The following is a 12,323-nucleotide window of genomic DNA, read 5'->3' as shown; positions in this document are numbered from 1 at the left end:
AACTTTTAATATTAACTTTAACAATGAAATCACTTTTGTGTGTAGCTTATTTAAAATAATGAATAAAGCTTGTATATCAGTGCCAGAACTTCATCCAGTAGATTTATAATCACGGGATTTAGATGTCAGTACTTGACTGACATATCCAAACTGTGTTTTGCTAGCATCTAAAATAAGAATGATATCCCTAATTCAATTGGTTGTCAAAATTAAATGAGAAGTCGCATGATAAAACCCTTTTATAATGTAATATACTATACAAATGTAAGAAATTTCATTGATTTTATTATTAGATTGAAAAAGGCATATAAGGTAATATTTTCAGAAACTCAAAGTGCTCATTTATACCCAGAACATTAGGGAAAAATGAACAAAACTTCCAGCTAAGTAAGTGATATAAAAGCTTACTGAGCCAGTGCCCCTTTGCTTCCATTGTTAAGGAACTCAGTGGGCTATTGACTAGTTTGTATCTGCTCATATAAGAGACAACCTACATGAATATACACCAAGTGCTAGAAGATTCCATTACCACAAAAAATTATTAAAAGCTGGACATTGTGCTAGCCATTCGGGATATAAAAATAATTAAGACAGACAGACTGTTGTCCTCAAAAATTTCACAGTGTAGAAAATTTGGAGACAATGTCATGTACATTTATGCTAGCTTAATCTAAGATCGTACATATTTTTTAATCTTCGTGCAATATTATCATAATTACTTTTGTTTTTCACAAATTTTAAAAATTTACTTGGATGTTGTACACACACACACACACACACACACAGCTATTGTTTTTGATTATTATATTGGTAGACAGATCAATGAATGTAGGCTTTGCTGCTTAATTCGATGTTCAGTTTCAGCTCTTATGGACATCAGTTCGTTAAACAATAAGGTAATGAGTCCGGAAGGTAGTTGAGTTGAAGCTGGAGTGAGCTGAATAAGATAAATTCCCCAACTCCCTCTACTCTTTTTTTTTTTTTTGGACAGGGAGTCTTGCTCTGTCTCCCAGGCTGGAGAGTAGTGGCACGATCTTGGCGCACTGCAACTTCTGCCTCCTGAGTTCAAGTGATTCTACTGCCTCAGCCTTCAGGGTAGCTGAGATTACAGGCAGCCACCACCACACCGTTCTATTTTTTGTATTTTAGTAGAGACAGGGTCTCACCATGTTGGTCAGGCTGGTCTTGAACTTCTGACCTCAAATGATCTGCCCGCCTCAGCCTCCCAAAGTGCTGGAATTATAGGCACGAGCCACTGCACCCAACCTTTACTCTAATTTTTTAACTCTTTCATGAATTCTTCTTTCTTTGGTCTTTCTTTTATTTTTCCCACAAAGCCAAATGTAGAGACTACCACACCAAAATTTAATACTTGAATTTCAAGGAGGAGTTAAAATAACTTTTCTGTTTGTTTTACTTATCACCACACTACCTTTTGTTACAAACATATGATCAACAGAAGTAGATGACTCTCAGAAAAGTATAGTCAATGTGTAGCCAGAGGACTGCACTTCATTGACTGGGAAGACAGTTAGGGTTAAATAAAATAATTTTGGACACAGAGTCACAAGACATAGGTCCTGATCCAATCCAGTGGTCTCTTATTTCCTTAGTGCAAAGTTGAATGCTTAATAAATACAAGGCTGCTGAAATCCTTTTTTTTTTTTAGCCTTATCCAGATTAGTCATTGGTAATGCATATAAAATACCTTTGATCTGCCCATTTTCCTCATAATAGAGTTATAAAATAGTAAAGAAAGTATTAAAAGAGTTGGGATGGGGTACATTCACCTCCTTCATGAAGAAATACCCCTGAGGAAAAGGGAAGAACCAGGGGACCCAGTCAGTTTAAACCTTTGTCAAGTGAACCTCTAGGTAAACAGACCATTAACATATATTAGAAAGAAGAGATTTTATCTCTGAAATGACCTTATATTTCAATAATATCCCTGATATCAGTGGATTGATTACCTACAGTAAATAGGATCCAGGATCTTGGAGGCATAACTCCCGGAGGGATGTCATGTAAGCTATGCAATTGCCTGGGGTAGAGAGAAAAGATGTTTTGTAATTGCAGCACTCGCCACCATGTGAGGAGACAGTTAACCACACCTAAAGACCTCATCTGTTCTGGGCCAGGGGGGAATGTCCAAAGTGGAAAGGAAGGGTTCTGAGAAACACACTTGATGTTCCAAACCTCTCTCTGCTTTCTCTGAGCCTTTTCTGGGTCTTCATCCTCATAATTTTGTAGCAAATATTGATACCAGGTAAGATCTCTGAGTCCTTTGAATCCAATTTGACAATGCAGTACTCTGTGTGAGCACGTAAATATTTCAGAAATACTATATCAATAGCAATAATGGCAATTATTAAGAACTCAAACATCATTTCCTCTGAGAGAATACTCTGACTTCACCAGTATTTTGACATAATACCATAATCATGAATGTGTCCTTTGTTTCCATCAGGCTCTATATCAAGTAGTGCAATTGTGCTATAGTTAACAAAGAGGTCCCCCAAATTTAATAGTTTTAGGAACAGAAAATACATTTCTTTCTCTCACAAAAGTCTCAAAGAGGTGTTTCCTGTTGGAATGGGGAGGAAAGTTCTGCTCCATATTTTATTTGAGGACTCATACTTATGGAGGCTCTGCCATCTTCAAAATATGTGGCTTCCAGATTCACCCTGGGGCTTGTGATCCTGTTCAGCCAAAAAGGAGAGAGAGCATGGAAGAGCAATTTGAGGTATTTTATGTGCCAGGCCCAGAAGTGCATCCATCACTCTGGTCACTTCCTTGGCTTCAAGCTTAGTCACATGGCTTCACCTAACTGCAAAAGAGGCTATTAAATGTAGTCTAGCTTTATTCTAAGAAAGAAAGGGGAAATCGATTTCAGAGGACAGCTAACAGTCTCTGCCACAGGCCCCAGACATGGATTGATTCTTTTCTGAAAGTATAAAAAAATAATCAGACCATTAAGAAAGGTCAGGCCAAGGATTTCTTGACAAGTCTCTATTTTATATCAAATATAGTATTAAGTAACAATCATATATGTATTTCACTGTTTGTTTAGCCCTCTGCTAATGAGGTTTCCTCATTTATTTAAATGGCTGAGGAGTGCAAACTTCTCTCCAACTCCATTCACCTTAGAAAAAGGAGAGATGACTATTGCTAAATAGTCATTTTCTAGATATATCACCTGGCAGCTGCATTCAAATAAAAAATACATCCTCAGTTCTTCTAATACCTGACTCTATCTTTTATAAACAGGTTGATGAGTGGGTATCATGGGTTTGCCTAGGAAAGAATTCAAGGCCAAGCCAGTACTATTAAACAGCAATCTTTTCTGAATGCAACTGTCCTTTGCAGGGTGGGGCTAACTCATAGGCAGTGTGCCCAGAGTTGGCAAGATATGGGTTGTTGGCAACTGTATTTATACCCACTTATACCTACTTTCAGTTACATGCAAATTAAGGGGCAAGCTAATGCAAATTGATGGGTGGGTTATTTAGAACTTTTTAGGAAAGGGGAAATAACTTCTGGGTCATTGCCATGGAAAGGGGTGGTAACTTTTATTGCCATGGCATTTGTAAACTGGCATGGCATTGGGTGGTAGTGTCTTATGCTAATGGACAATAAGGGCAGATAGGGATATCTTTCATTGTTATCTGCTGGTTCCTGTCAGTTTCTTCACTTGATCCTGTTGGAACCAAGAAATAAGTCCTGTTGATCCTCTACCTCAATAAAATACAAGAACAACCTCTTTTTTTATACTCAAGGCACTGTAAGGCAATGGCATAGTTTATATTCTCTAATGGAAAAATTAAAAACTAGAGTAGCAAAGGTAAATTCTGACCAGAGAGAGATATAGAAATTTAAAAGAAGATGACTCATTCCTATTTTATCCTTTTGTTGTAACATGTACAAGTTATTTTTTAAGATGTAACAGTTGGAACCTATACTACCTAACTCCAGGAACAATGGTGACTATTTTTTAATGTTGAAGGTAAAGGAAGAGCTATCACAAGGCAAAGATCCAAAAGGTTTCTCAGCACACGAGTTGAATCTTCCACAGACCCCTTGGGATCCAGAAGGGATCAAATCCCTCAGTTATATTTAATAGCTCCATGTAGCTTTCTTTATGACAACCACAAACAGGCAATATATTTTGTGGTTATTTAATTTGTGCCTTTCAAACCTCCTCAACAATAAGCTTTATAAGAGCAGGAACCTGTTTGTTTTGGCTTACCATTTAATCCACAGTTTCTAGCAAAGGACTTAACATATAAAAGAAATCCAATAATAGTTGGTAAATAAATAAATGGCAAAAAAAAAAAAACAGATAATGGTAGTTAACATTTATTGATTCTCTCTATGCCTACAGCAACCATGGCTTATGGTCCCAAGAAGCATCTGACGTTGGTTGCAGCTCCAACCATTGGATTCTGGATAAACTAAGTGGTGTGTTTGCTCCTTGTCCATTTACTAATCCCCATAAGCTGAAAGAGTCTCTCCCCATCATCATTTTTCCTAAGGAAGAAATTTACATATACCCTGACAATGCTCCAACTAAAAGACACAGATTGGCAAATTGGATAAAGAGTCAAGACCCATCAGTGTGGTGCATTCAAGAGACCTATCTCACGTACTGAGACACATATACGCTCAAAATAAAGGGATAGAGGAAGATCTACCAAGCAAATGGAAAGCAAAAAAAAGCAGGGGTTGCAATCCTAGTCTCTGATAAAACAGACTTTAAACCAACAAAGATCAAAATAGACAAAGAAGGCCATTACATAATGGTAAAGGGATCAATTCAACAAGAAGAGCTAACTATCCTAAATATGTATGCATCCAATACAGGAGCACCCACATTCATAAATCAAGTCTTAGAGACCTAAAAGGAGACTTAGATTCCTACACAATAATAATGGGAGACTTTAACACCCCACTGTCAATATTAGACATATCAACAAGACAGAAGGTTAACAAGGATATCCAGGATATCCACTTGAACTCAGCTCTACACCAAGCAGACCTAATAAACATCTACAGAACTCTCCACCCCAAATCAACAGAATATACATTCTTCTCAGCACCATGTTGCACTTATTCCAAAATTGATCTCATAGTTAGAAGTAAAGCACTCCTCAGCAAATGTAAAAGAACAGAAATCACAACAAACTGTCTCTCAGACCACAGTGCAATCAAATTAGAACTCAGGATTAAGAAACTCACTCAAAATCACACAACTACATGGAAACTGAACAACCTGCTCCTGAATGACTACTGGGTAAATAACAAAATGAGGTGAGGCTGAGCGTGGTGGCTCACGCCTGTAATCCCAGCACTTTGGGAGGCTGAAGAGGGTGGATCATGGGTCAGGAGATGAAGACCATCCTGGCTAACATGGTGAAACCCTGTCTCTACTGAAAATACAAATAATATTAGCCAGGTGTGTAGTCCCAGCTACTTGGAAGGCTGAGGCAGGAGAATGGAGTAAACCTGGGAGGTGGAGCTTGCAGAGAGCGCAGATCACACCACAGTACTCCAGCCTGGGCAACAAAATTAGACTCCATCAAAAAAACAAAACAAAACAAAACAAACGAAATGAAAGCAGAAATAAAGATGTTCTTTGAAACCAATGAGAACAAAGACACAATGTACCAGTATCTCTGGGACACATTTAAAGCAGTGTGTAGAGGGAAATTTATAGCACTAAATGCCCACAAGAGAAAGCAGGAAAGATCTAAAATCGACACCCTAACTTCACAATTAAAAAAAACAGAGAAGCAAGAGGAAACACATTCAAAAGCTAGCAGAAGGCAAGAAATAACTAAGATCAAAGCAGACCTGAAGGAAATAGAGACACAAAAAAAACCTTCAAAAAATCAATGAATACAGGAGCTGGTTTTTTGAAAAGATTAACAAAATAGACAGCTAGCAAGACTAATAAAGAAGAAAAGAGAGAAGAATCAAATAGATGCAATAAAAAATGATAAAGGGGATATCACCACTGATCCCACAGAAATACAAACAACCATCAGAGAATACTATTAACACTTCTACACAAATAAACTAGAAAATCTGGAACAAATGGATAAATTGCTGGACAAATACACCCTCCCAAGACTAAACCAGGAAGAAGTCGAATTGCTGAATAGACCAATAACAGGCTCTGAAATTGAGGCAGTAATGAATAGCCTACCAAGCAAAAAATGTCCAGGACCAGACGGATTCACAGCCAAATTCTACCAGAGGTACAAAAAGTGGGCAAAGGATATGAACAGACACTTTTCAAAAGAAGGCATTTATGTAGCCAACAGACACATGAAAAAATGCTCATCATCACTGGCCATCAGAGAAATGCAAATCAAAACCACAATGAGATACCATCTCACACCATTTAGAATGTTGTTCATTAAAATGTCAGGAAACAACAGGTGCTGGAGAGGATATGGAGAAATAGGAACACTTTTACACTGTTGGTGGGAGTGTAAACTCCCACTTTTACACTGTTGGTGGGAGTTCAACCATTGTGGCAGACAGTGTGGCGATTCCTCAAGGATCTAGAACTGGAAATACCATTTGATCCCGCAATCCCATTACTGGAGCCAAAGGATTATAAATCATGCCACCATAAAGCCACATGCACACGTATGTTTATTGCGGCACTATTCACAATAGCAAAGACTTGGAACCAACCCAAATGTCCATCAATGATAGACTGGATTAAGAAAATGTGGCACATATACACCATGGAATACTATGCAGCCATAAAAAGGATGAGTTCATGTCCTTTGTAGGGACATGGATGAAACTGGAAACCATCAATCTGAGCAAACTATCACAAGGACAGAAAACCAAGCACTGCATATTCTCACTCATAGCTGGGAATTGAACAACGAGAATACGTGGACACAGGAAGGGGAACACCACACACCAGGGCCTGTCATGTAGTGGGGGGATGGGGAGGGATAGCGTTAGGAGAAATACCTAATGTAAATGACGTGTTAAATGGGGGCAGCAAACCAACACAGCACATGTATACATATGTAACAAACCTGCACGTTGTACACATGTACCCTAGAACTTAAAGTACTATAAAATAAAACAAAAAACTTAAACAAATTTACAGGAAAAGAAACAACCACATTAAAAAGTGAGGAAAGGACATGAAGAGACACTTCTCAAAAGAAGACATACATGTGGTCAACAAACATACGAAAAAAAGCTCAACATCACTGATCATTAGAGAACTGCAAATCAAAACCACAAAGATATATCATCTCACAGCAGTCAGAATGGCTAATCAAAAAGTGAAAAACAACAGATACTAGTGAGGTTGTGAAGAAAAAGGAATACATTTACACTGTTGGTGGGAATGTAAATTAGTTCGACCATTGTGGAAGACACTGTGGTGATTCCTCAAAGACCTAGAGGCAGAAATACCACTTGATGCAACAATCCCATTACTGGGTATATACCCACAGGAATATGAATCATTCTATTATAAAGATACACTAACACATATGTTCATTGCAGGACTATTCAGAATATTAAAGGCATGGAATCAACCTAAATGCCCATCAACAATAGACTGGATAAAGAAAATATGGTATATATACACCATGGAATACTATGCAGCCATAAAAGGGAACCAGATCATGTCTTTTACAGGGGCATGGGTGGCACTGGAAGCCATCATTCTCAGCAAACTAATGCAGAAACAGAAAACCAAACATTGCACGTTCTCACTTATAAGTGGGAGTTAAGTGATGAGAACACGTGGACACACACTGGAGCCTGTCGGAAGTTGGAGGATGAGAGAAAAGGAGCTTCAGGATGAATAGCTAATGGATGCTGGCTTAATACTTAGGTGAGGAGATGATCTGTACAGCAAATCACCATGGCACACGTTTATCTGTGTAACAAATCTGCACATCCTGCACCTGTACCTCTGAACTGAAAATAAAAGTTGGGAAAAAAAAAAAGGTTTGCATGCAGTGGTTCATTAAGATCAATGGCAAGGTCTGAACTAATGTAACCTATCCTGCTGTCATCAGCATTGACAAGACTGAAGAAAATTTTTGTCTGTTGTATGACACCAAAGGTCACTTTGCTGTTCATCATATCACACCTGAGGAGGCCAAGTACAAGTTGTGCAAAGTGAGAAAAATATTTGTGGTCACAAAAGGAATCCCTCATCTGGTGATTCATGATGCTCACACCATCTGCTACTTGGATCTACTCATCAAGGTAAATGACACCATTCAAATTGATTTAGAGACTGGCAAGATTACAGATTGCATCAAGTTCAACAGTGGTAACCAGTTGACACTGGTATCCTGTGACTGGAGATGCTACCTTGGGAAGAACTGGTGTGATCACAAACAGAGAGAAATATTCTAGATCTTTTGATGTGGTGAATGTGAAAGATGCCAGTGGCAGCAGCTTTGCCATCCACCTCTCAAACATTTTTGTTTTTTGACAAGGGCAACAAAGCATGGATTTCTCTTCCCCAATGAAAGGGTGTCCACCTCACCATTGCTGAAGAGAGACAAAACTGATGGCCAAATAGAGCAGTGGGTGAAATGGTCTCTAGACAGAAAGATCTTAAAGTTACTTAAAGTTAATACAGCATGAATAAAAAAAATGATTGAAAGTTTCCTACACACTAGACACTGTACTGGGCATTGCACATGCAGCTGAATGATAAAACAGACGCCTCAGTATCCTCCTTGCTTAGAGATAGGCTAGGTCACTTGACCAAGGTCACTCAACTAGAATGGTGCAGAGTTGGAGAGGTTCAAAAGTTAGTCTTGACTACTCTGGATGCATGCTCTATGCACTCTGTTCTTTGTTCTTCCTGTTTTTCATCTCATCTTATTGGTTGAGTAGTCCCTCTTCTACTGCAACAGCACACTATAGAAAAGAATAATGGTTGGATTTCATAAATAGTATGCACATCAAGAAAAGTGATTTCAAGCTGTAATGTAGGTTCTTTCTTAACTATGACTTCAATCCTTAGCAGTGAGGAGAAAAACTCAACCTATCTGACATTCTCTCTAAGAACCTAAGGCCACAGATACATTGTAGAACACTGGCACAGTAATTTCTGACAAAGAAAGGACAGATGAGTGTGTCCATAAGTATTAACACCTAAGTGTAAAGAGTAAAAACAACATTCTGAAGCCAAGAACCACTCCAAAAGGAGTAGAGCTTGCAACTATAAAAGGAAAACACTGGGAAGGTCCTCTCTCTCCTGCAGTTGGTTTACCAGGCTCAGTATTTATAGAAATATGGTCATCCCAGGCCTAATAATATTTATATTACAATTTTTTTTATTGTTTAAATAACATTTTGTGACAGGGGTTTTCAACTTTAGTAGTATTGACATTTGAGACTGAACAACTCTGTTGTGGGGGATGAGGGCTGTCCTACGCATTGCAAGATGGTTAACAGCAACCTTTAGCCACTAGATGCCTGTAACACTCCCTTAATTGAGACAATCAAAATGCTTCCAAACATTGCCAAATATTCCCTAGGGGAGCAAAATTGTTTCTGGTTAAGAACTAATGCATCTGGGGAAATTTATACCAATTATTTTTTTTTTTTGAGAGAGAGAGTCTCACTCTGTCGCCCAGGCTGGAGTGCGATGGTGTGATCTCAGTTCACTGCAACCTCTGCCTCCAGGTTCAAGTGATTCTCATGACTCAGCCTCCTAAGAGGCTGAGATTACAGGTGCCTGTCCCCACTCCCAGCTAATTTTTATATTTTAATAGAGACAGGGTTTCACCATGTTGGTCAGGCTGGTCTCAAGCTCCTGACCTCAAAAGATCTGCCCGCCTCAGCCTCAAAATTCTGTGTCTAGAAGAGACAGGGAAATATGATTGAAAGGAGAAACAATGTGTAACTGATTATACAGATGAATAAAGTAAGGGGAAAATAGGGACTTTTGAGTGAGTGTGGATAATGTGTTTTACTAGTTATGGTACTTTGTAAATACATGTTCATAATTTGCCTTCATGGTTTTTTGGTCTATTTAGTCTATTGTCCTTCAAGATTTCAGGACAATAGATTACTATGTCCTAATATCCCTCTAAAAAGATATAAATAAATATTTATATCCTTCTCTATTCCAAAGAGAAAGACAGTAATTTTTTATACATGACATCATTCTATGAACATTATATTTGTAAGTACCATTGTCAAGAAATACACCTTGATTGAATGTATTTCTAGCTATAAATAGCAGTTTAATAGAAGATGAAGTTGAAGCAGTACTTGGAGAAACTGTTTCTCCCTCTCTCTCTCTCTCTCTCTCTCTCTCTCACACACACACACACACAGATCTTTTCAACTTGCCAAAATAACTACATTTCTCCAATACATAATCCCCCTTCTCTCAAATTTAAAACTAGTTTGTTAGCTCCTGACAATTTTTCCATGTCAGCAGCTACCTAATGTTTTTTAACAAAAATCAATATATTACCAGTTCTACACAACTTGATGTGTCTCTTTCACTCATATTCAAATATGTAAACTTTTTTTCTCATCCTAAGGTTGTATTAGTTTTGCTTCAACTCTGCTCTTTCTTCCTTTGTGCCCTATTTCTTTTCTTATTTTATTTCTTGCATCCTTCTTTATTCCCTGACAAAAGGAAGATTACCATTCCTGACTTAAGCACTCATGACCTGCTGGCACCAACAGCTACACCTGATTTAAGTAGGGCCTTGGGCAGCAATGTCACCTTTGCGAGGAGGCACATATACCGTAGCTGCACCGTAGTCCATGAGAGGAGTACCAAATTTGAACTGGGGCAACCTGGGCTGCTCTCTTCTGTACCCTAATGCAATTCATCGCTGCCAGCATGATTTCAACAAGAGTATGAAGAGAACAATATGCCTTGGAGTGTCCCCTGCTTCCCCTGGCTTTATGCTTTTATTTTCAAAAACTGTAGAAGCCCCCAGCTATATCAGAGCTTCTGTGGACCCTTATAAACTGAAATAAATTACTTTTTCTCTCTAACACCTGACTTTGATGAAAGGTTATGCTTTATTTTCATTTCTGAAGACTCCTACTGCTAGCGTCAGTGAGTTAGAAATAAATGTACCCAAATAAAACGTTTTACTGTGAATGCTTGCTAGATTCCTGTTCTATCCTGTGATCGTGCTGCCCTCTGGTGTTCAGCACACTGATATCGTCTCTGACATTTATTTGTATCTTCTTACCAAGATTTCTTCATGGGTTTGCCTCTTCTATTAGTGAAATTTGATAAGAAGTCTATGCTCAGCAATAAATAAATAATTGTATTTTAATTAAAGAACTTAATATAAGAATTAAGGTTTAGGAAATTTTAAAGATATGAACACTTAAAATAGATACAAGCATTTTCAATTGTCATCATATTGAAGCATGTCAAACTGGACACGGGCCAAAACCAAACTCCATACTCCTCGTCTCCAGCCTTCCATTTGTTCAGACTAAAAGCTTTGAGCTAATCTTGACCTCTTTCTTCCTCTCATCCTACATATCCATGAGAAAACCTGTGGGTTCTCCTACTGAATAAATTGGAATACACCCTTGCCATCACTACCTTGACTAAGACGTGAGTTCTCTCACTAGCGTTAGGGTGACAACCTTCTCACTGGTCTCCCTAAGGCCATGGCTCTCCTGCCACATGGAGTCTCTAAGCCTCACCAGTCACTGTAGTTCTTTAGAAATGGAAAGCAGATTGCGGCATGACTCTACTCAAAACTTCAAATTGCTTTCCACACCTCTCAGAGAAACGACTGAAGTCTATAATTTGGCCTACAATCCCTCTCTGACCTGCCTCCACAACCCATTTCTCTGACCTCCTCTTTTACAACACACACACTCTCTCTTTTAGTTTAGTTTAGTTTGTTTGTTGTTGGGGGTTTTTAATTTAATTAATTAATTTATTTATTTAGAGCCCAAGGCTCACTCTATCACCCAGGCTAGAGTGCAGTGCCACAATCTCGGCTCACTGCAGCCTCTGCCTTCTGAGTTCAAGCGATTCTCCCACCTCAGCCTCCCGAGTAGCTGGGACTACAGGTGCCAGCCACCACACCTGGCTAAGTTTTGTATTTTTATTAGAGACAGGGTTTCACCATATTGGTCAGGCTGGTCTCGAACTCCTGACCTCAGGTAATCCAACCATCTCAGCTTCCCAAAGGGCTGGGATTGCAGGAGTGAGCCACTGTGCCTGGCCTGCTGTTCCCTCTTACTCAGAATGTGTTGACCCTAGGTATACCTAGGAATACTATACTTAGAAATACTACTAGGCATACCTGTATAATTTG

At 38.7% G+C, this 12,323-nt stretch overlaps 1 pseudogene; it reads left to right on the top strand.

Annotated features, from left to right (window-relative positions):
- The first annotated feature begins 4,386 nt into the window (after positions 1-4,386).
- On the top strand, positions 4,387-8,590 carry LOC105483774 (small ribosomal subunit protein eS4, X isoform-like; annotated as a pseudogene).
- Positions 8,591-12,323: the final 3,733 nt, after the last annotated feature.

Source organism: Macaca nemestrina, chromosome 10 (assembly GCF_043159975.1).
Source record: "Macaca nemestrina isolate mMacNem1 chromosome 10, mMacNem.hap1, whole genome shotgun sequence".
Classification (NCBI taxonomy): Eukaryota; Metazoa; Chordata; class Mammalia; order Primates; family Cercopithecidae; genus Macaca; species Macaca nemestrina.
This window is presented reverse-complemented; position numbering and strand designations above follow the sequence as displayed.